Source organism: Salvelinus sp. IW2-2015, linkage group LG5 (genome assembly GCF_002910315.2).
Source record: "Salvelinus sp. IW2-2015 linkage group LG5, ASM291031v2, whole genome shotgun sequence".
Taxonomy (NCBI): domain Eukaryota; kingdom Metazoa; phylum Chordata; class Actinopteri; order Salmoniformes; family Salmonidae; genus Salvelinus; species Salvelinus sp. IW2-2015.
The window spans coordinates 22407132-22431749 of record NC_036844.1 but is presented as its reverse complement, the minus strand read 5'-3'; the positions used below and the strand labels follow the sequence as shown (position 1 = coordinate 22431749).

At 41.9% G+C, this 24618-nt stretch overlaps 1 pseudogene; it reads right to left on the bottom strand.

Moving 5' to 3' along the window:
- The window catches only part of LOC111964064 (colorectal mutant cancer protein-like), a 146558-nt pseudogene that overhangs the window by 23614 nt on the left and 98326 nt on the right, over nt 1-24618 (bottom strand).

The following is a 24618-nucleotide window of genomic DNA, read 5'->3' as shown; positions in this document are numbered from 1 at the left end:
ATAGTAAAGTACAGATACTACTAAAGTAGTACTTTAAAGTATTTTTACTTAAGTACTTTACACCACTGTCAGAACGTTATGTGCTAGCTGGGTTCTATGGATAATATTTCTGTTGCCACAACACAACAAGCCATTCAATGTTTGGCAAGTGTACTGCCCAAATTAAGGTAGTGTTCAGACAGGAGTAATTAATTATATAATTTAGGAAATATTATTTAAATTTGTCAGGGGGTGCTGCAACACATTCAACGCCTCTACTTCCTGTGGCTATGTGATTTGGAGAAGGTAATCTGATTCTAGATCTGTGGTTAGGGGCAACTTTTTCCTCAATGCAGTAAATGCAGTAAAAAGCCTGGTCTTATAGGTGGCAGCACTACCACCAACCCAGGGGGGAATGACTGCCCCCTCTCATTGAAACCATCAAGGCCTTCCAGTGTACTGCAAGCTGTTGATTTCAGAAAGCAGGGTCCCCCATTATAATGAATAGGAAAATGGCAATCTTCGTGGTCAATATTAGTGTAAATAAAAACATTTTTAGAAGACAATCATGGTACCAATAATTGCTTCTAATACACCAGATGTAAGTCCTTGAAACTATTACTTTAAAATAGCACACAAAAGTAATAAGGATAATTTAACAGCTAATGGCAGCCTGCAGTACACCGGCCAGCTTTCAACTTGAGATACTCAATAAGAGGGGGCAGCACTGAACTAGCCTGCAATGTCACTTCCTGGACTAGCTGTGCATGTTATGTCTACATAACTCCCCTTGAGACTTCAAACATGGTGTGACGTCTTCAATGGCTTTGTCCATTCATATAGTCAATGCTTCAACCACATATCCCTGTGTATTGCCTTACACTTGGACTACAGAACAATACAGCTCGACTCACACTGGACAACCATGTCAGAGTATTCATTGAGCATGCTAAATGACTTATCGAGTTACAGGTATGCTGTCATACATTCAGGGCCTGCTATCCTGCTATCCTGATTTGATTACAGGGCTGTTGATGGAGATTGGAACATGGCTTCCATTAAGGTAGTGGGGAAATAGATATAGGAAGAGACAAGGGAGGAGGGGAAGATACTGGGAGATGCTGGTTAGTGTTGTGTGTGTGTGTGTGTGAGCGCGAGCGCGCACACGCGTGTTGGGTAATAACCTTTGTGCTGTGTGCATTTTGCTTGATTAGGCTTGCAGTGTGTGTGTGTCACAAACATCCACCGCTCCAGGTGATGAATGGCTCTGATCATGGGCTCTGACAGAGCGGAATGATCTAACATAGTGTGTGTGAGTGAGAGTGAGAGAGAGCATGCATGCCTATACACTCCCCCACAGCGGGAGGTATGTGTGGCTATTAGAGTCTACCCCAGTGTGTGATGTACAATCAAACAGGCCATTTCTAGACCCTAACAATAAGAATTGGTCTGTAGATATAAAAGGTAGCTGGTTTGAAAGCAGAGGGGGGGAGAAAGGCAATAATAGTGGCTGCTCTGTCTTTCACTCTGAAAAGCACCTGCATTTACAGATGGCCCTTTAATTGGCACGATCAACGCTGGCTGCTCCTAGCAACCGAGGAGTAAGCCTTATTGATAGCAGGGAGAGAAGGGGGGGGGGGGGGGGCTCGAGCTTTAAGGTAGTGTGTGTATGTGTGTCTGCACGTAAAGCTGTAAGGGTGTGTGTTGGAATGTTGTGTGCATGCCAAGAGATGTGAAGTGCATGTGTGTGTTCACGTAATCCCTGTCCCAGCCGGGGGACATGGAAGGGCACTGTTATCGTATCCAGTGGATTACAAGGCTAATGTAGTGCCACAAGCATTGGAAGCTCAAGGCTGTGATCAGAGCGAAGCACACCTCTATTCTATTCCCTTTCTTAATCCTGGCACACACACACAAATAAATACACAATTGATCTCTGTCTATATGTATTAAAGAAATGGGCAGAAAAGACTATGGATGGTGTGAGGGGCTTAGTGCTCTGATATCTAATTGACCTCCCAGACCTCTTGGAGTTCAGGTAAAAAAGTATTGATAGTTTAGAATTGCACTTGGGACTCTGGAAGTCCTAATTCGTCTACTTTCTCTTCCCATTCTCTCAGTTTCTTCTCCTCTTATGCAGTACAGTATCTCACTCTCAGACTTCACCTCCATTTGCCTTCCTTCCTCCTCTCTTTTCCTTTCTTGTACTCACCATAGTCTTTTCTCTCCCCCCTTCTTCCACTTTTCCTCACTCTCAATACTCTTAAGTCCATTCTTGTACTCTCCCCCCATCTCCAGGTTTATTTGTTGTACTCTCACAGACACACAGTGGCCCCTTCTCTAGGGCCACATCTCAGAGTACAGACAGACAGCTCCCCAGAGGAAACCCCCAACAGACTGAGAAAGTCTGAAGTAGAGACTTCTTTCTCACAAAGGAGACTTTCACTAAGGGGAGCACTAGTGTGCAACTGCCAACCTTTCAGAGTGACAGGCCCTCTCAGCTTTAGGACTGTTGTGTATGGGGGCTCAGAAAAGAAGCACTCATTCCAGGAGCCAAATATATATGCAGGCTGACAAGGTGTGAGGGAGATGGAGGAGGAAGAATGGGGGCAACAAGACAGAGGAAGGAGAGAGAGGGAAATGGACGAGAGATACACTCCAACGAGAGGAGATCGAGAGAGAGACAGAGAGAGAGAGACTCCAAAGAGAGGAGAGAGAGAAGGGAGTGGACAGAGCTGTGACTCAGCCACCAGCCTCTTCAATGATTCATGTGACTGACTGGTTCAGAGTGAATGCTGCTGCGTACAGGAGAGAGACACACTGTATACAAGCCTCAATCTCAATTCAAGCCTGAACCCCGCTTTGTGGTAGACCTGTTGGGTCTGGGGCTTGTGTTTCCATAGGTGGACGAGGTCTCTTTTCGGGTTGGAGAATTTAGAGGGCGTATATGTGGGTGCACCCTCACCCTGGCACTTGCCCCTGCTATGCGGCCGGTATACATCTTAGAGGCCAATGTTGGGGGGGGGGGGGTGTTTGGGCCAAGTGTGTGTGCATGCGTGTGTGTTGTCCACACACCTTAGCGGCTTGGCTCTTGTCTTTACTACTACTCCCAGTGGAGCTGAGGGATCTCCTGCGCTGCTCCTGCTGCTCCTCCACCCCTTGAGGTGCTCGATGTGCACCAGGTAGGCCTGCTCCTGGGCCTCCCGCGTGCTCAGCCGCAGCTCCACCGCCTTCTTCTCCTTCTCCAGCAGGTAGAGCTGGGCCTTCAGCTCCGCCATCTCCTCCTGAGGGGGGAGGAAGGGTTAACAAGCTAATATAAACAAGCTACAAGTTATTCTTATCAAGGGGTGCTGTAACCATATGGAAGAAAGGGAAAAAGAGAGGGAGGAAAGAAGGATAGACACTGAGTATACCAAACATCACAGCTCATTACCGTGCATTTTCACCACCTGTGAAGTTCATCATAACTAATTTCATCTGTAGCCTAATAAACTGCATGCTTTCCCAAGTCGTGGTGGGAGGATCACATAACATACCGTCACGTGACTCCAAGTTTACTTCGATATGATGGTTATTATATCGATATTTCTCACATATAATTTTATTGACACAAAAAGATCCCACCTCGTCTAGTGTATTTTTTTTTGTCGACATTTGGAAAGTATACAGACACGGTTTCCAACAGGTCTGTTGTGACATTATTTATCTGAAATGTACTTTACTCGCATAAAAAGGTTTGATGGAAACCTGGTTACAGACAGTGACTCAATTAGCACATATCCATTTTTTTTTTTTTTAGATCGGTAAGTTAGTCTAGCGGCCAGCTATCTGAACTTGTAGTAATCGTGGTTGAATTAACAACCGGGGGGGGCCCCCACTCTCACTCAGATATATTAAGAACTGCAAAAATGTCTCTCCACCACATGGCAAAATGAGTAGAATTGCATGAAAAGGCCCGTGTGTATGCTCTCCCTCCCACTCCCCTCTCCCCGCGCTCCCTCCCTCTCCCTCACCTTCATGGCCATGAGCTCCTGCATCAGCACAGCGTTCTCCAGGTCCAGACGGTGCGTGTCTCCCCGGGGCTTGACCTCAAGGCTGAGGGGGTCGACGTGAACGCTCTCTAGCTCCAGCATGGTCAGCTTGACTGCCGCACGGTCATTCTTTAGCTGCTGCACGTAGTCTTTCAGTCGCTGTTCGTCCTCCTTGGAGAAGTCTGTGTCGCACGAGCTGGTCGTGGAACTGGTGGTGCTGCGCGCACACACACACACACACACACACACAAAGATGAGAGATATCATAACATTTAGCTCTGTTGGATGATGGTCCCTCAACCATTCGAGACCCCTCCTACAGTCCCCACCCCAAGAAGAAGAATCCCCCAATGCACCAACAACCAAAAGAATGAACTAAAGAGAAAAAAGAAAAAGACGGAAGAAATCAACAAACAATACTAAACAATTTTTTTTATTAAAACAAAGGACATCAAGGACAACTAAAATCATAACAGCAATGCCAACTGTATATGTTTGTGTGCATGTCTGGCACTATTACATGTATGTGTGTGTTCTTGTATGTGTTTATTTGAATGAGAGTGTGTATATGCGTGTACAAACACCTGCACGGCATCAGCCTCAGGCAAACCGGCATTAGTTGTAAAATCACTGCCCCTCAGTGTCATTCAAACATACTTTTATTATGTTTTATTTTACTTTTATTTTTTTTACTTTTATCTTTGACCATTCTATCTCCCGCACAGCAACTCCACTCCCACTTGTCTCAATCTATCTAATAAAATAGAATCCACAGATTGCGAGTTGAAGATAAATACTTTTACTAAGAGTATTAATATATTAGTAATTGACTGATCCGGTCTCTCCAGATCTCCTAACAGTCCTAACAATAAAATTGACCTATTTCTTGGGTCAATTTTAGATCGATGCAATGCATTTTCAGCCATTCCTGAACCTGAGACCAGAAACAGGCTACCTGAGGGCAATACCAATAAATGGTCTATTGATTCTGTATCCTCACAACAAAATCTGCAGAGCTTCGATGATTTTATACCCCAAATATTCAACATTTTGTTGGTGGCAAGAATTCTATATAACAATTTTAGCTGAAAAGCACGAAGTCTTGAATCTTCCGTTGTTTTATATATCAACCCATACACCCTGTACCATGGAATCGGTACATCAAAAATCTCTTCCCAACTATTTGCAATCTGTATGGCACAGTTGTCAACATCCTGGTCCTCAAATGAAACTGATATACTTTCCTATTTTTATTCCTCCGCCAGTTTTTATCCTTTATATTGGGCAGACAGACCAGTTCCTTACCTCCTCCCGCTGCCACAGGCCTCCTCAATTTTTGGGGTAATGCTGTAATCAATTGGTTGTACTCTTGGATTGAGCAGACCTTCCCGTACAACTCCATGAAGGACATAACTCTCCCATTCCAATTTACAATATCATTTAAGAACAAAATACCCTTTTCAAACAGCTTTCCCATAAATACAGGTATTTTATCAACCAGCACATTTGAGTTCAGCCATAATATTTGTTCTATCTTTTCAGGGGGATGAAATTGAAATCGTAGCCAGCTCTGCAATGCTTGTTTGAAAAAGCGAGATACTTTGAAAAAAGTATAATTTTTAAACAATGGATGAGCTTTTCTTAGTAATCTACTTGAGAACCATTTAGGGTTCAAATACAACTTTTGAATAAGTGAAGCTTTTAGAGAGAGGTTTAGTGCTTTTATATTTAATAATCTCAACCCACCCAATTCATATTCATTATATAGGTAGGCACGTTATCTTTTGTCTGGTTTAGCGTCCCAGATAAAGACAAATATTTTTTGCTCATATGATTTGAAAAACGAATCATCCTTTTTCCTCTCCATGGTTGCAGGATCTTGTCTATTTTTACAAGTTTTCTATTGAAATTCATTGTGGAGAGCTTATTTATATCTTATGTGATATGAATACCAAGTATGTCTACTTCACCATCAGCCCATTTTATAGGTAAACTGCAGGGTAATGTAAAAGTTGTGTTTTTTAAAAGATCCAATACGTAATATTGTACACTTATCATAATTAGGTTTTAGCCCAGAGAGTACAGAAAGGTTATCTAGATCTTCAATGAGACATTGCAGGGATCTAGCATTCGAACTTAATACAAAACTTGAGTCATCGACATACATGGAGACCTTTGTTTTTAAGCCTTGGATTTCTACACCTCAAATGTTGTAATTGGATCTGATTTTAATAGCTAGCATTTCGATGGCCATAACGAATAGATATGGTGACAGCGGGCACCCTTGTTTAACTCCTCTTGACAATTCAAAACTCTGAGAAGTAGCTGTTATTTACTATTTTACACCTGGGGTTGCTATACATTATTTTTTACCCATTATATAAGAGAATTACCGAAATTGAAAAAATCCAGGCATTTATAAATAAAATCCAGTCTTACTTTATCAAATGCCTTTTCAAAATCCGCTATAAATACCAGGCCTGGCTTCTTAGATGTTTCATGATGTTCTATTATTTCTAGTAGTTGTTGTATATTATCTCCAATGTATCGTCCATGTAACAAACCTGTCTGATCAGGATGAACAATACCTGGTAAACCCTTTTAATTCTGAGTGCTATGCATTTCACTAGTACTTTTGCATCACAACATTGAAGTGTAAGGGGCCTCCAGTTTTTTAGATAGACTGGGTCTTTATATTTGCCATCTGGGTCTTGTTTTAATAATAGATAATAGAGAAATCAGACCTCCCTGCTGAGTACCTGACAGACTACCATTTCTATAGGAGTAGTTAAAACAATCTAACAATGGAGCTTTTAGTATATCAAAAAAGGCTTGATATACCTCTACCGGTATGCCATCAAGCCCTGGGGTTTTTCCAGACTGAAAGGATTTAATAGCCTCAAAAAGTTATTCCTCTGTAATTAGGCCTTCACACTGATCTTTCTGTATATTTGTTAATTTTCTTATTTATATTTATATTATTTGGAAATAATTCCTTAACGTAATCTTCATTCAGTGGGAGAGGAGGAGACGGAAAAGAGAACATCTGCCTAAAATAATTAGCTTCCTCTTTTAAAATATCATTCAAAGAATCATAGATGACTCCATCTTCAGTAACGAGTTTCTGCAAATTCATTTATGTTAGCATTCCTGTATTGAAGATTCAGGAAGAATTTTGGATCCACCTTCCTTGCGAATCATTCCTGACTATTTGCACATTCAGACCGAAATTTTTGTTAATGAATATCATCACACCTTTTGAGTTCCTTTGTCCATGATAGAAAATTATCTCCCCACCCCATTCCTTTTCCCACGCATCTTCATCTAAGGATGTATAGTGCGTTTCGTGTAAACAGTTTTATGTTGTATGTTATATTCCATTTACTTTAGCCATGTAAAGACTGATCTTTATTTATAATCTGCTAAACCGTTACAATTATAACTGGCTATACTTATTTCACCCCTTCCCATAACTAGATACTATTCTCAGTCTAAATGGACCATAATTAGTGCTTGTAAAGTTACTGCCATCAGAGGTATTATGACGGTCAAAATTAGAGCTTTCAAATGTCTGATATTTAGAATTCAAGAAATAGGTTCTAGCAATATTTGTTTTACTCCCTTGCCTATTTGCCTGTGAGCCAATGCCACAGATGTTTTACAATTGAGACAAGATATTATGTGTGTAGTAAATCTAAGTAGGTTGATGTGTATGATATTGGATGTGATTTAGTGAGAGTGTGTACGATGTCTGTATAAGAGAAAGACTATAATGTCTTGTGTCCAAATAAATAATTACTCTGCCAATTTGCATGGTTGAGTGTCTATGTGTGTAACATAGACACTTTGATTGTTTTTACTCTTTGCTGTACACAGTGTCCTTGGGAGACGACGATGAAAATTGCGCTGCAGTGGATACCACCTCTACCCTCTGTTCTGTTGGCGAACGTACAGTCACTAAAGAACAAACTGGGTGAGCTCCAATCAAGACTATCCTATCAACGGGACCTGAAGAACTGTAATATTCTATGTTTCACAGAGCAGAATACATCTTGTTGGCTTTTCCATGCATCGTCAAGACCGGTCGGCAGCTTTCTTTTTATTGGCCAGTCTGAGATATGGCTTTTTCTTTGCATCTCTGTCTAGAAGGCCAGCATCCTGGAGTCGCCTCTTCACTGTTGACGTTGAAACTGGTGTTTTGCAGGTACAATTTAATGAAGTTGCCCGTTGAGGACTTGTGAGGTGTTTGTTTTTCAAGCTAGACACTCGAATGTACTTGTCCTTTTGCTCAGTTGTGCTCCAGGGCCTCCCACTCCTCCTTCTATTCTGGTTAGAGCCAGTTTGCGCTGTTCTGTGAATGGAGTAGTACACAGCGCAGTTTCTTGGCAATTTCTCTCATTGACTAGCCTTCATTTCTCAGAACAAGAAGAGACTGACGAGTTTCAAAAGAAAGTTCTTTGTTTCTGGCCCTTTTGAGCCTGTAATCAAACCCACAAATGCTGATGCTCCAGATACTCAACTAGTCTAAAGAAGGACAGTTTTATTGCTTCTTTAATCAGAACAACAGTTTTCATCTGTGCTAACATGATTGCAAAAGGGTTTTCTAATGATCAATTAGCCTTTTAAAATTATAAACTTGGATTAGCTAACACAACATCCCATTGGAACACCGGAGTGATGGTGGCTGATAATGGGGCTATGTAGATATTCCATAAAAAAATCAGCCGTTTTCAGCTACAATAATCATTTACAACATTAACAATGTCTACACTGTATTTCTGATCAATTTGATGTTATTTTAATGGACAAAACTATTTGCTTTTCTTTCAAACAGAAGGACATTTCTAAGTGACCCCAAACCTTTGAACGGTAGTGTGGTATGCAAAACTAACTATGCAAGAGATTTTGTTGTAGGTAGAACGCATCGGAGTAGGAATATATTGCATTGACATGCACGACTCAGCCGTACTCTACACACACACCGTGCAGCATAACCAACATACGCTTGTTTTGAGATAAAGCGAGAGCTGCATGTAGCCACGTGTGCACATTTGTTCATCCTTTGCTAGTTAGTGAGTTGTTAGCCCAGTTATAGATCATTTGTAATCCGCAATGGGGGAGGGATTGCTTCCTACAAGAGCACAAAACGTAAACATTTCTAGACATCTTTGAAAAGCGAGTCTGGTAAATAGCTTTTTTTTTGTCTTAAAAGGGTAGTGTTGTATTTTGAGACAGGCTTGAATAAGCTAAGTAGCCAATAGGCAGAGGGTAACATCATTTGTCTGATTCTCTGTAATAATGGTATGGGAATAATAATGCATTTTATCTTGTAAAGTGGTTTCTTGCATCAAACACGACAACAACATTTTCAGTCACCTTGTCTGAAGGACAAGAAGACCTGACATTGGCTCAGTGCTGGGGAGGGAACATTGGCTGCAGAACATACTATTTACCAAGTTTTAATCTATATTTTTTGTAGCTGACTAATTACCACTACAAACCGATAATTGCACTAAGAGCGCACTCAACAAGCTGTATACGGCCATAAGCAAACAAGAAAACGCACACACTTTTATATCAGCATGTCACCTGTGCAACTGGAAGCGACAAAATTCTACATCTCCTTTACTCCAAAGACAGAAACACATACAAGGCTCTCCCTACCCTCCCTTTGGCAAATCTGACCATAACTCAAAACAGGAAGTACCAGCTCAATACCAAAGTGGCCCGATGAAGCAGATGCTAAGCTACAGGACTGTTTCGCTAGCACAAACTGGAATATGTTCCAGGATTCATCTGATAACATTGAAGAGTTACCACATCAGTCTCTTCATTAATAAGTGCATTGACGACGTCGTCCCCATATTGACCGTAAGTAAATAATATCCAGGCAACATCCACACTGAGCTAAAGGCTACAGCTGCCACTTTCAAGGTGCGGGACACTAATCCGGAAGCTTATAAGAAATCCAACTATGACCTCCGACGAGCCATTATACAGGCAAAGCATCAATACGGGACTACTACGCCGGCTCTGACACTCGTCGGATGTGGCAGGGCTTGCAAACTTACAAAGGGAAACTCAAAGGGAATTACAAAGGGAAACCCAGCCGCGAACTGCCCAGTGACGTGACCCTACCAGACAAGCTAAATGCCTTCTATGCCCGCATCTAGACAAGTAAAACTGAACCATGCATGAGAACCCCAGCTGTTTTGGACGACTTTGTGATCTCGTTCTCCGTAGCCTATGTGAGTAAGACCTTTAAACAGGTTAACATTCACAAGGCCGCGCGGCCAGATGGATTACCAGGACAAGTACTTAGAGCATGCGCTGACCAGCTGGCTAGCGTCTTCACTGACATTTTCAACCTGTCCCTGACCCAGTATGTAATACCTACATGTTTCAAGCAGACCATCATAGTCCCTGTGGCCAAGAAAGCCAAGGTAACCTGCCTAAATGACTGCCGACCCATAGCACTCACGTCTGTTGCCATGTAATGCTTTGAAAGGCTGGTCATGGCTCACAACACCATTATCCCAGAAACACTAGACCCACTCCAATTTGCATACCGCCCCAACAGATCCACAGATGATGCAATCTCTATTGCACTCCACACTGCCCTTTCCCACCTGGACAAAAGGAACACCTATGTGAGAATGTTATTCATTGACTACAGCTCAGTGTTCAACACCATAGTGCCCTCAAAGCTCATCACTAAGCTACGGACCCTGGGACTAAACACCTCCCTCTGCAACTGGATCCGGAACTTCCTGACGGGACGCCCCCAGGTGGTAAGGGTAGGTAACAACACAACCGCCACGCTGATCCTCAACACGGGGGCCCCTCAGGGGTGGGTGCTCAGTCCCCTCTTGTACTCGCTGTTCACTCATGACTGCACGGCCAGGCACGACTCCAACACCATCATTAAGTTTGCTGATGACACACCTGATCACAGACAACAATGAGACAGCGTATAGGGAGGTCAGAGACCTGACCGTGTGGTGCAAGGACAATAACCTCTCCCTCAACGTGATCAAGACAAAGGAGATGATTGTGGACTACAGGAAAAGGAAGAGCACGCTTCTATTCTTATCGATGGGGCTGTAGTGGAGCAGGTTGAGAGCTTCAAGTTCCTTGGCGTCCACATCACCAACAAACGAACATTGTCCAAGCACACCAAGACAGTCGTGAAGAGGGCACGACAAAGCCTATTCCCCCTTAGGAGACTGAAAAGATTTGGCATGGGTCCTCAGATCATCAAAATGTTTTACAGCTGCACCATCGAGAGCATCCTGATGGGTTGCATCACTGCCTGGTATGGTAACTGCTCGGCCTCAGACCGCAAGGTACTACAGAGTAGAAGTCGACCGATTAATCGGAATGGACGATTAATTAGAGCCGATTTCAAGTTTTCATAACAATCGGTAATCGGCATTTTTGGACACCAATTATGGCCGATTACATTGCACTCCACGAGGAGACTGCGTGGCAGGCTGACCACTTGTTATCCGAGTGCAGCAAGGAGCCAAGTTGCTAGCCAAGTTGCTAGCTAGCATTAAACTTATCTTATAAAAAATAATCAATCTTAACATAATCACTAGTTAACTACACATGGTTGATGATATTACTAGATTATCTAGCTTGTCCTGCGTTGCATATAATCGATGCAGTGCCTGTTAATTTATCATCGAATCACTGTCTACTTCACCAAACGGGTGATGATTTAACAAGCGCATTCGCGAAAAAAGCACTGTCGTTGCACCAATGTGTACCTAATCATAAACATCAATGCCTTTCTTAAAATCAATACACAAGTATGTATTTTTTTAAACCTGCATATTTAGTTGATATTGCCTGCTAACATTAATTTATTTTAACTAGGGAAATTGTGTCACTTCTCTTGCGTTCTGTGCAAGCAGAGTAAGGGTATATGCAGCAGTTTGGGCTGCCTGGCTCGTTGCGAACTGTGTGAAGACCATTTCTTCCTAACAAAGACCGTAATTAATTTGCCAAAATTGTACATAATTATGACATAACATTGAAGGTTGTGCAATGTAACAGCAATATTTAGACTTAGGGATGCCACCCGTAAGATAAAATACGGAAGGGTTACGTATTTCACTCAAAGAATAAACTGTTTTGTTTTCGAAATGATAGTTTCCGGATTTGACCATATTAATGACCTAAGGCTCGTATTTCTGTGTGTGATTATATTATAATTAAGTCTATGATTTGATATTTGATAGAGCAGTCTGACTGAGCGGTGGTAGGCAGCAGCAGGCTCGTAAGCATTCATTCAAACAGCACTTTCCTGCATTTGCCAGCAGCTCTTCGCTGTGCTTCAAGCATTGCGCTGTTTATGACTTCAAGCCTATCAACTCCCGAGATTAGGCTGGCAATACTATAGTGCCTATAAGAACATCCAATAGTCAAAGGTATATGAAATACAAATGGTATAGTGAGAAATAGTCCTATAATTCCTATAATAACTACAATCTAAAACTTCTTAACTCTAAATATTGAAGACTCATGTTAAAAGGAACCACCAGCTTTCATATGTTCTCATGTTCTGAGCAAGGAACTTAAACGTTAGCTTTTTTACATGGCACATATTGCACTTTTACTTTCTTCTCCAACACTTAGTTTTTGCATTATTTAAACCAAATTGAACATGTTTCCTTATTTATTTGAGACTAAATTGATTTGATTGATGTATTATATTAAGTTAAAATAAGTGTTCATTCATTATTGTTGTAATTGTCATTATTACAAATATATATATAAAAATCGTCCGAATAATCGGTATCGGCTTTTTTGGTCCTCCAATAATCGGTATCGGCGTTGAAAAATCATAATCGGTCGACCTCTACTAGAGGGTAATGCGTACAGCCCAGTACATCACCGGGGCCAAGCTTCCTGCCATCCAGGACCTCTATACTAGGCGGTGTCAGAGGAAGGCCCTAAAAAATTGTTATAGACTCCAGCCACCCTAGTCATAGACTGTTCTCTCTGCTAGCGCACGGCAAATGGTACAGGAGTGCCAAGTCTAGGTCCAAGAGGCTTCTAAACAGCTTCTACCACCAAGCCATAAGACTCCTGAATAGCTAATCAAATGGCTACCCAGACTATTTGCTCCCGGCTACTATCCAATCAAATCTACATTGACATTATCCCACCCCAGGTAAGCCGCTATTGGCTTAATTAATTTCCAGCAATATTGCCTGTGTCTGTTTGGTGTGCACATTTTTGTATCACGCCGTATGTAGCCAGTTAACGATGCTAGTAAAGATAAGTCGTCTGGGTAGACAGTAAGACCCCCAAAACCTTCTCAATTAATGTTAACTGCAAATTAGGCTTACCTGACAGACATATATAATAACTATTTGTATCAATTGGGTGGCCATTTTATTGCTAAACTCTGCCATGACATGTGCTGCAGCAGTGGGCCTAACAGCAGAAACGCCCCCACACATTCCTCGCTTTCTGAATGCGCAATTAAAGGTGATTACACTCTAATCTAAATGTATTTGGGTTTTTTACCCAGACCTCAAAATTGGTAGTCGATGTGATTTAAGCATTGACCTTGACTCAGAATACTGTAATATTGAGAGTAATTAAAAAATATATATATATATAAAACAGAATTACAGAAAATATAAAAAATAATTGTATATAATATAAAAAATAAACCCTTAGAGTAGTTTATTAACCATTATTTTACCAGGTATATTGACAGAAAACACATCTCTTTTACACCAAGGACCCAGGGCAGAGTGGCAGGGTAGAGGAGAAGAATGTGCCTATTTGAAAGCTATAAAAAAAAGTAAGAGTAGCTCGCGACATGTTTAATTTTTGCTAGTTTGGAGGTTGGAGACCACTGCTCTAGAGTGTACTGCAGCCACTGCAGAGCACTGTAGACTCTCATCTCCTACACTAATTGTCAATTTTCTGCTGTGCCCCTGACTTACATGTGAGCCGCATTTGAATGTCATGTATTTTCTCTCCCAGAGCAGTGACTGTAGATGAAAGCTTTGTTTAGGGAGCGGCTTCCTTGCCTGATCTGTCATGGGCACTTGAGCAGAGGGTTGGCTTTAATTATGTTTCAATATGGATTGAAAGCATAAACTACAGTGGTTCCCAAACTGTGGGGGGCGCGAGGGGTCGGCAGGGGGCGTGCGTGGGTATTATGTAGTAGACTAAAACTATTAATGTTACATTGAGCTGGGTGAATGGAATATGAATGACAGTCATCCAATATGCTGTAATAGAAATAAGGCCATGCTCATAATAAAAAATAAAAATCCTCCTTCATCTTAAACGGCACCGACTGCCACTGATATACACACATACCTAGTGTGACTATTGGAGGACAGGCTCTCCCATGGTTGAACACTGCAGCCAGTCACAGCGAATGCGGCTCCACAGCTACCGCTGTCTCTTATACACATCTAGATGTGTATAAGAGACAGATTCTCTGCTGTCTTCCTGCAGTCATGGGCCCTCTTCAGGATTTGAGTGATACTCTCCTCTCCCAACTTCTCGCCCACACACACACACACACACACACACACACACACACACACACACACACACACACACACACACACACACACACACACACACACACACACACACACACACACACACACACACACACACACACACACAGTAGAAAGAGAGATGTCAAATAGCTTTTATTTGCTGGAGTCATTGTAATTGCCAGGGCTGTCACAAGGCCAAGATTTGGTCTTGAATGTACTATATCTAAAAAATATGCCACATTAACCATGATTGAATGAAGTATTCAAAATGAAAATGTACTGTACACATATGGCTACACAAGGCTGCAAATACTATATGTAATGTTAGTCAGCATTAGATGAATAAGGGGATGTTCATCTGAGATACTGTTTTGTGTTGAAGGGGAAAAGGTTAGGAGGGAGGTATGTGTTACAAGGGAGTCGTGAGGCATGAAATGCCTCACTGAAGACATGACAGCTGAAGGAGTGAGGGAGAAGAGTTGGGGAAGGAGGGAATCAAAGGAGTTGGAGATTAACACTTTATTTTTTTGTTAGGGGAAAGAATATTTAATATTGCAGATAGATTGTGGCATTGTCCACATCATTTCCAATCCCCCATATAGATATATAGAATAATATACAGTTGAAGTCGGAAGTTTACATACACTTAGGTTGGAGTCATTAAAACTTGTTTTTCAACCACTCCACACATTTCTTGTTAACAAACTATAGTTTTGGCAAGTCGGTTAGTACCTCTACTTTCTGCATGACCCAAGTCATTTTTCCAACAATTGTTTACAGACAGATTATTTCACTGTATCACAATTCCAGTGGGTCAGAAGTTTACATACACTAAGTTGACTCTGCCTTTAAACAGCTTGGAAAATTCCAGAAAATTATGTCATGGCTTTAGAAGCATCTGATTGGCTAATTGACATCGTTTGAGCCAATTGGAGGTGTACCTGTGGATGTATTTCAAGGCCTACCTTCAAACTCAGTGCCTCTTTGCTTGACATCATGGGAAAATACAAATAAATCAGCCAAGACCTCAGAAAAAAATTGTAGACCTCCACAAGTCTGGTTCATCCTTGGGAGCAATTTCCAAATGCCTGAAGGTACCACATTCATCTGTACAAACAATAGTACGCACATATAAACACTATGGGACCATACTATTCTGACATTTCACATTCTTAAAATAAAGTCTGCAACATTGAAAGTCCCCAAGAACACAGTGGCCTCCATTATTGAATGGAAGAAGTTTGGAACCACCAAGACTCTTCCTAGAGCTGGCCGCCCGGCCAAACTGAGCAATCGGGGGAGAAGGGACTTGGTCAGGGAGGTGACAAAGAACCCGATGGTCACTCTGACAGAGCTCTAGAGTGCCTCTGTGGAGATGGGAGAACATTCTAGAAGGACAACCATCTCTGCAGCACTCCACCAATCGGGCCAGGCGGAAGCCACTCCTCAGTAAAAGGCACATGACTGCCCGCTTGGAGTTTGCCAAAGGGCACCTAAAGATTCTCAGACCATGATAAACAAGATTCTCTGGTCTGATGAAGCCAAGATTAAACTCAAAGCGTCACGTCTGGAGGAAACCTGGCACCATCCATACGGTGAAGCATGGTGGTGGGAGCATCATGCTGTGGGGATGTTTTTCAATGGCAGGGACTGGGAGACTATTCAGGATCGAGGGAAAGATGAATGGAGCAAAGTACAGAGAGATCCTTCATTAAAACCTGCTCCAGAGTGCTCAAGATCTGAGACTGTGGCGAAGGTTCACCTTCCAACAGGACAACGACCCTAAGCACACAGCCAAGAAAACGTAGGACTGCCTTCGGGAAAAGTCTCTGAATGTCCTTGAGGGAACCAGCCAGAGCCCGGACTTGAACCAGATCGAATATCTCTGGAGAGACCTAAAAATAGCTGTGCAGCAACGCTCCTCATCCAACCTGACAGAGCTTGAGAGGATCTGCAGAGAAGAATGGGAGAAATTCCCCCAAATACAGGTGTGCCAAGCTTCTAGCGTCATGCCCAAGAAGACTCAACGCTGTAATCACTGCCAAAGGTACTTCAACAAAGTACTGAGTAAAGGGTCTGAATACTTATGCAAATGTGATATCTCTGTTTTGTATTAGCAAACATTTCTAAAGACCTATTTTTGCTTTGACCTTATGGGGTATTGTGTGTAGATTGATGAGGGGAAAAAACTATTTCATGCAATGTGTGTGTGTGTGTGTGTGTGTGTGTATATATATATATATATATATATATATATATACACAAAGGGTATATATACACACACACAACTGTTCAAAAGTTTGGGGTCACTTTGAAATGTCCTTGTTTTTGAAAGAAAAGCAAATCTTTTGTCCATTTAAAATAACATCAAGTTGATCAGAAATACAGTGTAGACATTGTTAATGTTGTAAATGATTATTGTAGCTGGAAACAGCAGATTTTTTATGGAATATCTACATAGACGTACAGAGGCCCATAATCAGCCACCATCACTCCTGTGTTCCAATGGCACGTTGTGTTAGCTAATCCATGTTTATCATTTTAAAAGGCTAATTGATCATTAGAAAACCCTTTTGCAATTATGTTAGCACAGCTAAAAACTGTTGTTCTGATTAAAGAAGCAATAAAACTGGCCTTCTTTAGACTAGTTGAGTATCTGGAGCATCAGTATTTGTGGGTTCGATTACAGGCTCAAAATGACCAGAAACAAATAACTTTCTTTTGAAACTCGTCAGTCTATTCTTGTTCTGAGAAATGAAGGCTATTCCATGCGAGAAATTGCCAAGAAACTGAAGATCTCGTACAACGCTTCGTACTACTCTCTTCACAGAACAGCGGTACATTGAACATCTATTCCCAACTATTTCCCAATCTATATGGCACAGCTGTACATTTTTTGGTCCTTAAATGAAACTGGTAACAACTTTTTTTATTCATCACAATTTTCTTTTGCCAATTTTGGTCTTCAATGCAGGGTTGACAGACAAGTTCCTTACTTTTGCTGCAATTAGTTGGTTGTAATTTTGATATTTCCAATATATTTCCATATATTTATGTTAGGGGCATGTGACATAATTCCACAAGTCCTATTTATGATATCACTTACAAAGACCTTTTTTTTATCCAAAAATATTATTTTATATCAATTATTTGTATATTTGAGTTTAACCGTAATATTTGTTGTGTCTTTTCATTTTCAAATAACCGAAAGTGAGAGGCATTTATAGATAAATTCCTGTCGTACTTTATCAAAAACCTTTTCAAAGTCAGCTATGAATACCAGGCCTGGTTTCCCAGATGTAAAAACCTGTCTGATTAGAATGAATAATATCTGCCAATACCTTTTTAATTCTAAGCGCTATTCACTTTGCTAGAATTTTTGCATCACAACACTGAAGTTCTGAAGTGGGCCTCCAATTTTTTTAATGGACTGGATCTTTATATTTATTTAGTCTGATTAAAGTTTGTGATGGGAGGATGAAGTGAAGTGAAAACAGAAGGAGTGATGGAGGTGAGGTTTGTAAAGGAATGAAATGAAATGAGTGAGGGGAGCAATTTATAAAAGAGAGTATATAATGAGTAATAGATTAAAAGAGTATTTTTGAGAGGTGGCCTCTTTGCTTTGATTGGTTGGAGTTCAACTGTGGGTCTCTGAATGTAGGAAGAAACAAATCAGCACTGATCAAAGAACAAACGAGCCTGTGTAGGCATGAAGAGTGAGTGTGTGTTACTCACCTACGTCGCCCACTCCGGCAGCTCTGAACTGGCCCAGTACCAGACTCTGTTCACTCTCCGCCAGCGTCAACAGCAGCTCATAGGCCTCTATACACTGTTCACTGGGAGAAAGAACACACACACGAGCCGACAAGGTGAAAAGTCTGTCGATGTGCCCTTGAACAAGGCACTTAACCATAATTGCTCCAGTGGCGCCGAACTTCTATGGCTGACCCTGTAAAACAACACATTTCACTGCACCTATCCGGTGTATGTGACAATAAAACATCTTATTATTATTTTGGTTAACACTCACACACTTATAAAGTATCTCATAGGCCCCTGATCACTGATTAACAAAGAACCCATAGACAAACATGTCAGCTAAACCTATTTGCACTACTCAACTACTGAATGATAACACACATCAACTCTCTCTCTCACACACGCACACACACTCTTAGTGGAGGAATGCAGAGGCCTCTTGCGTCCACTTATCTGTGCTGCACTTTCATCAAGCGTTCAAAAGGACCACGGCTGAGAGGTGCTGATTTCTATTTAACTACAGTCATTATAGCGTGTGTTGCGTGTGTGTGTGTTTGCCTGGGGCTCAGAGATGGAAGAAAAACAATCCAGTGGAAATCTTTTAGTGAGGCAATATCGTTTAATCAGTCAATGATTACACAACAGGAAAAAAACACCTCTACTCCAAACAAATACCGAGAGAGCTTGGGTAATTAACCAAGTATTACGGCTACAAAGAAAACTCCTCATTTGTCCACAGAGGAAGTCTGAAGCCTGCACTCAATTTAGACATGGAACATCTATTTGATTTATTTTGTCCTCATAGCTAGTCTCTCTTTATTTTGAGTGGATTTGAGGTAGGTCAGATGTTTGTGTGTGCGTGTGTGTCTGTGTGTGAGAGACTGTTGACACTAGAGGGCCAGACCTGACTTAAAGACACACATTTCCCATTTACGCACTCACGCACACGACTGCTAGTTCAGTCGTACCAAAACAAATCCTGTGGATACCTTTACACTCTTTAATAGCTCACACCAACACTATGAGTTAGTCACTCTCTCAAGAATGAAAAAAAAACGTTCTGCCTGAAAAACACCAAAAAATTGTCAGCATCACCACCAGAATACACTCTGATGTTTTACCTTATGATTATAGTTTTAAAATTACACAAAGAGTCCAACTCTCTCACGCACACACGTGCACACACACACACACACACACACAGAGAGAGCGAGTCTTGAAGAATCTTCCACCACATATTAGACACACACACACACCGCAGTGCCCCATCCACCCTCGCTCCAATGAAAGTCTATCTCTTCCCAAATGGCCCAACGGGGTGGCCTCGCTGACATCACACTCGGTGTGGCTGAATTCAATCAAAGCGCTGGCATCAGGGCTACAGGGGGAAATATATACATTGGAAGAGTGTGTGTGTGTGTGTGTGTGTGTAATGTAACTGGTGTGATATTAACAATGCATTTGGGGGCTATTCAGTGTGTTGTGTACTCCGGTGTAATGGGCAAGACAATTAATGATCTTTTATTGCTATAATGTTTCTATTTCGGTGTCTGTCAGTTTACGCATCTGATCATAGCTAAGCTTTGCCGATGAGGCAACGTGAGTACCATCTTCCTGAGACATGCTATGGCAGAATGCCATGAGAAACACACGTAACATTACCATATCATGCCACCACAACATAACATTCACCCAACATCAACAGCTAAAAATGCTACTTTTTCCATTTGCGGTTGGCCATTGGCAGAAAGTCTCCCTAAATTTTGCCTCGTAAGAAAAGGGTTCAAAACAGAACTTTTCTGCATCTCATAACATCACCACAGAATAAGCATAGTTGGATGATTAGCATTATGCTAAACATAAATACCACTCAGATTAGATCCGTTTTCCTGTTGTTTCTCGTTTGAGTTAGCTTTGCTGAATGGGCACCTTCAGGGCAACTTATCAGAGAAGAGCTCGCACACAAACACACAGACCCCTTGATTGGCCAAGGGGATGAGAATGCTAATGAGATGCGGATGACTGCTACCTAAGGCAACGTACAAAAGAGGCCCTGACCGCCGCGAAAGCAGCCTAATTATAATTACCGGAAGAGGCTTCTAATGAGGTAGCATTAGCATGGCTCTGACGGTTACAGCTTGATAAAGGTTTTTGTTAGCTAAGCAAATTAAGCTTGTCCATAGATGTGGATGAAGACATTTGGATTCAGATTTTCACCTTGTTGGCGTGTTTCTTTCTTTCTGTCTGGCACTTGAGCACAAGCATGAGTGTGGGAATGTGAGTAATATGTATTTTGCATGCTCCATTAGGTTAGGCCTTGCTTTGTATGTGCGCACGTGAGAGTGTGTGTGTCCGTGTACCTGTACTGCAGTGCCAGTCGTAGGGCGGTAGCGTTGGACTCGTATTTGCCTACCAGCATGCTCATCCTCTCTGCGTTGCCCTTACACTCCTCCAACGTGATGGTCAAGAGGTCATTCTGAGACTTCAGGTGCTCGATGCGGCTGGAACACACACATTAGTCATCATTATTGGATTACATTTACGGTATAAAGTGCTTGTTATATCTCAAAGCACTTCACATTGCAACTCACCCCTCCACCAGCGATTTGAAGCACCCACCTGGGTGATTCACGGCAGTTATTTTGTGCCAGATCGCTCATCACACATCAGCTATTGCAGTAAAGGGAGTGTTAGGGGACAAACGGACGGTGCAACTATAGCCACCCTCCTCTCTCTTACTCAAATGGCCTTGGTATTATGGGTAGATTATATGAGAGTAGCTAGTGACACGTAACTATCCATATAAATAAGGCTGTCAATAAAGCACTCAGGGCTTAATGAAGAGAAAGAGGGCGTGTCCGCAGCCTGGTGGTTAGACATCCCATAAAAACACGGGCCAAATAACAACCTTTAAGTAGACACACCCCAAATTCTAAGTCACAGGTTACCGGGTGCCAAGCTATCCCCTTCATTTTGGATTGGCACACTTATGATGTATTATACCACTTATGAGGTATGAAAATGGTTCGGTTTTAAGGTATACTATCCCTTTAAGCGTACTTATCCATTTGGATAAACCTCAAAAAAAGAGTGGTCGTAATGTGTTCTTTGTTCGAAAAAATAGAAAACTGAACAATCACCGCGATCATGACATTCGATTTGGCCTGAGAGACAGACCTACAGAACTGTATAAGCAGTGTTTCACAACATTTCAAACCCATCTGCTTTAAATGTCTACTAAGCTTGAAGCTCTGGCTGGAATGAAGTGATAAAACGCACAGGAATTACAAAGGATTACGATTTAAGCCCTCCTACTGAGAACACTCAGATCTCCACATCTCACTTCCAAATAGTCAGGATTATGAGGAAACGTCATAACATAATTCGCTAAGTTTGAAATCCCCCCAAAGATCCTAAAGTACACTGTTTGAAGAGTTACTACTTCATTCGCTTGGAACAGACTTCTGAAGGGAGTTTTTTGAGGAAAAGAAGAGCTGGAAATAAAACCGGTTTTATATAAATTCACCTGCATGTTAGAACACAAATATTGAGCATGTGCCTGAATAGGGTTCATTCATAGGCTTGGGCTTTCTTAAAGGGCCCATTATGAAGACTCGCTGATAGAAAAGTACCTCTAGTGTGAATCTCTAAACTACAGTGTAGGCCAGGGGCATGTTAATACTACAGTTTACATTTTAAACCTGGCCTTTTTTACCCTACATCAATACAAAGCAAATTCGTGTATTTTACCGATGTAAACTTACATACAATGCATTCAGAAAGTATTCAGACCGTCAACTTTTTCCACATTTTGTTACGTTACAGCCTTATTCTAAAACTGATTAAAATGTTTTTCCCCCCCTCATCATCTACACACAATACCCATAATGACAAGAGAAAACAGGATTAGATTTTGTGGGAAATGTATAAAAATAAAATAATAATAAATGTAACATTTACATAAGTTTTCAGACCCTTTCCTCAGTATTTTGTTGAAGCACCTTTGGCAGCGATTACAGCCTCGACTCTGCTTGGGTATGACGCCAAAAGCTTGGCACACCTGTATTTGGAAAGTTTCTCCCATTCCTCTCTGCAGATCCTCTCAAGCTCTGTCAGGTTGGATGGGGAGCATCGCTGCACAACTATTTTCAGGTCTCTCCAGAGATGTTTGATCAGGTTCAAGTCCGGGCTCTGGCTGGGCCACTCAAAGACATTCAGAGACTTGTCCCAAAGACACTCCTGTGTTTGTCTTGGCTGTGTGCTTAGGGTCATTGTCCTGTTGAAAGATGCACCTTCGCCCCAGTCTCAGCGCTCTGGAGCAGGTTTTCATCAAGGATGTCTGTACTTTGCTCCGTTCATCTTTCCCTCGATCCTGACTAGTCTCCCAGTCCCTGCCACTGAAAAACATCCCCACAGCATGATGCTGCCACCACCATGCTTCACTGTAGGGATGGTGCCAGGTTTCCTCCAGACGTGAGGCTTGGCATTCAGGACCTCTATACCAGGTGGTGTCAGAAGAAGGCACAAACAATTGTCACCTAGACTCACATTGTCAAAGACACCAGCCACCCTTGTCATAGACTGTTCTCTTTGCTACCAGACGGCAAGCGGTAGGTACCGGAGCGCCAAGTCTAAGTCCAAGAGGTTTCTAAAAAGCTTCTACCCCCAAGCCATAAGACTTCTGTACATCTACTCAAATGGCTACCTAGACTATTTGCATTGCCCCCCCACTCTTCTAAGCTGCTGCTACTCTGTTTATTATCTATGCATTGTCACTTTAATAACTCTACCGGCATGCACAAATTACCGTAATTACCTCAACTAACTGGTGCCCCCGCACATTGACTCTGTACCCTCTGTATATAGCCTTGCTATTGTTATTTTACTGCTACTCTTTAATTATTTGTTACATTTATTTGTTACTTTTTTTGTTGTTATTTTCTTAAAACTGCATTGTTGGTTAAGGGCTTGTAAGTAAGCATTACACTGTAAGGTCTAAACCTGTTGTATTCGGCGCATGTGACAAATACAATTCGATATGATTTGATTCTGGAAGGTTCTCCCATCTCTACAGAGGAACTCTGGAGCTCTGTCAGAGTGACCATCGGTTTCTTGGTCACCTCCCTGACCAAGGCCCTTATCCCCTGATTGCTCAGTTTGGCCAGGAGGCCAGATCTAGGAAGATACTTGGTTGTTCCAAACTTCTTTAATTTAAGAATGATGGAGGCCACTGCATTCTTGGGGACCTTCAATGTTGCAGAAATGTTTTTGTACCTTTCCCCAGATTTGTGCCTCGACACAATCCCGTCTTGGAGCACTACAGACAATTCTTTCAACCTCATGGCTTGGTTGCACTGTCAACTGTGTGACCTTATATAGACAGGTGTGTGTGCATTTTGGCATTAATGGTGGGATAGAGTATTACTTTAATATAACATTACTTATAAGACGAAGATCAGGGCTGTAAGTGACAGGCAACGTGGTTTGAGTGTCACCTGTTAAGTCTCTCCGTCTCCACCTCAAACTCCCTGATCTTGTTCTCAGAGATGGCTGATCCGTGGGAGTAGAGGGTCTGGAAGATCTCCTGGATGTTGGAGCAGTCCTGGAGGGAGTGTGCCAAGTGCTCCGCCACATTACTGGACACCTGGGAGGAGGAGGAACAGGGGTACATGGGGGACTTACATTTACATCTATGGAGGGGAGTAGACAGCGCTTCAACCAATGTGAGTCAAGGTAAAAATCACAACGTAAAAACAGCACAATGGGAATGTAATGGGTCAGGCAGACTGAGGGGATTTCTTTGTGATCCTCCACTCTCTTAATCCACATTGAGTTTATACAGAGTGTGTTTATAACCTTTAATTATACAGATTGGTTTTATTGAGATTAAACTCTTTTTCAAGAGATTGTATACAGGTTTTCTATTGAACTTTGCTCTCCCTCCTTTACATAATCTGTCTCAGCCTAGTCCCAGAGGAATACTAACAGTCTGCATCTCTTTCTCGCTCTTCCCTCTCACTCTCTTTCAAGTCTATTTTGGGACAGATGGGTTCCGGCTAAAGAGAATTTTGGTGGCCAGAGCTTCAAGGAAAAGAGAAGCCCTGGAATCATTAGGATTGGTTCACATCACTCACACCTGAACACACACCAAGGGGAGAGAGGGAGATATAATAAGAGAGGGAAGGAAAGGGAGAGAGGGAGGGAGGCACTAGAGAAAAGAGGGCATCAGAAGAGGATTGAAAGAGGAGAGCAATAAAACGATGTACAGTTGTGGCCAAAAGTTTTGAGAATGACACAAATATTAATTT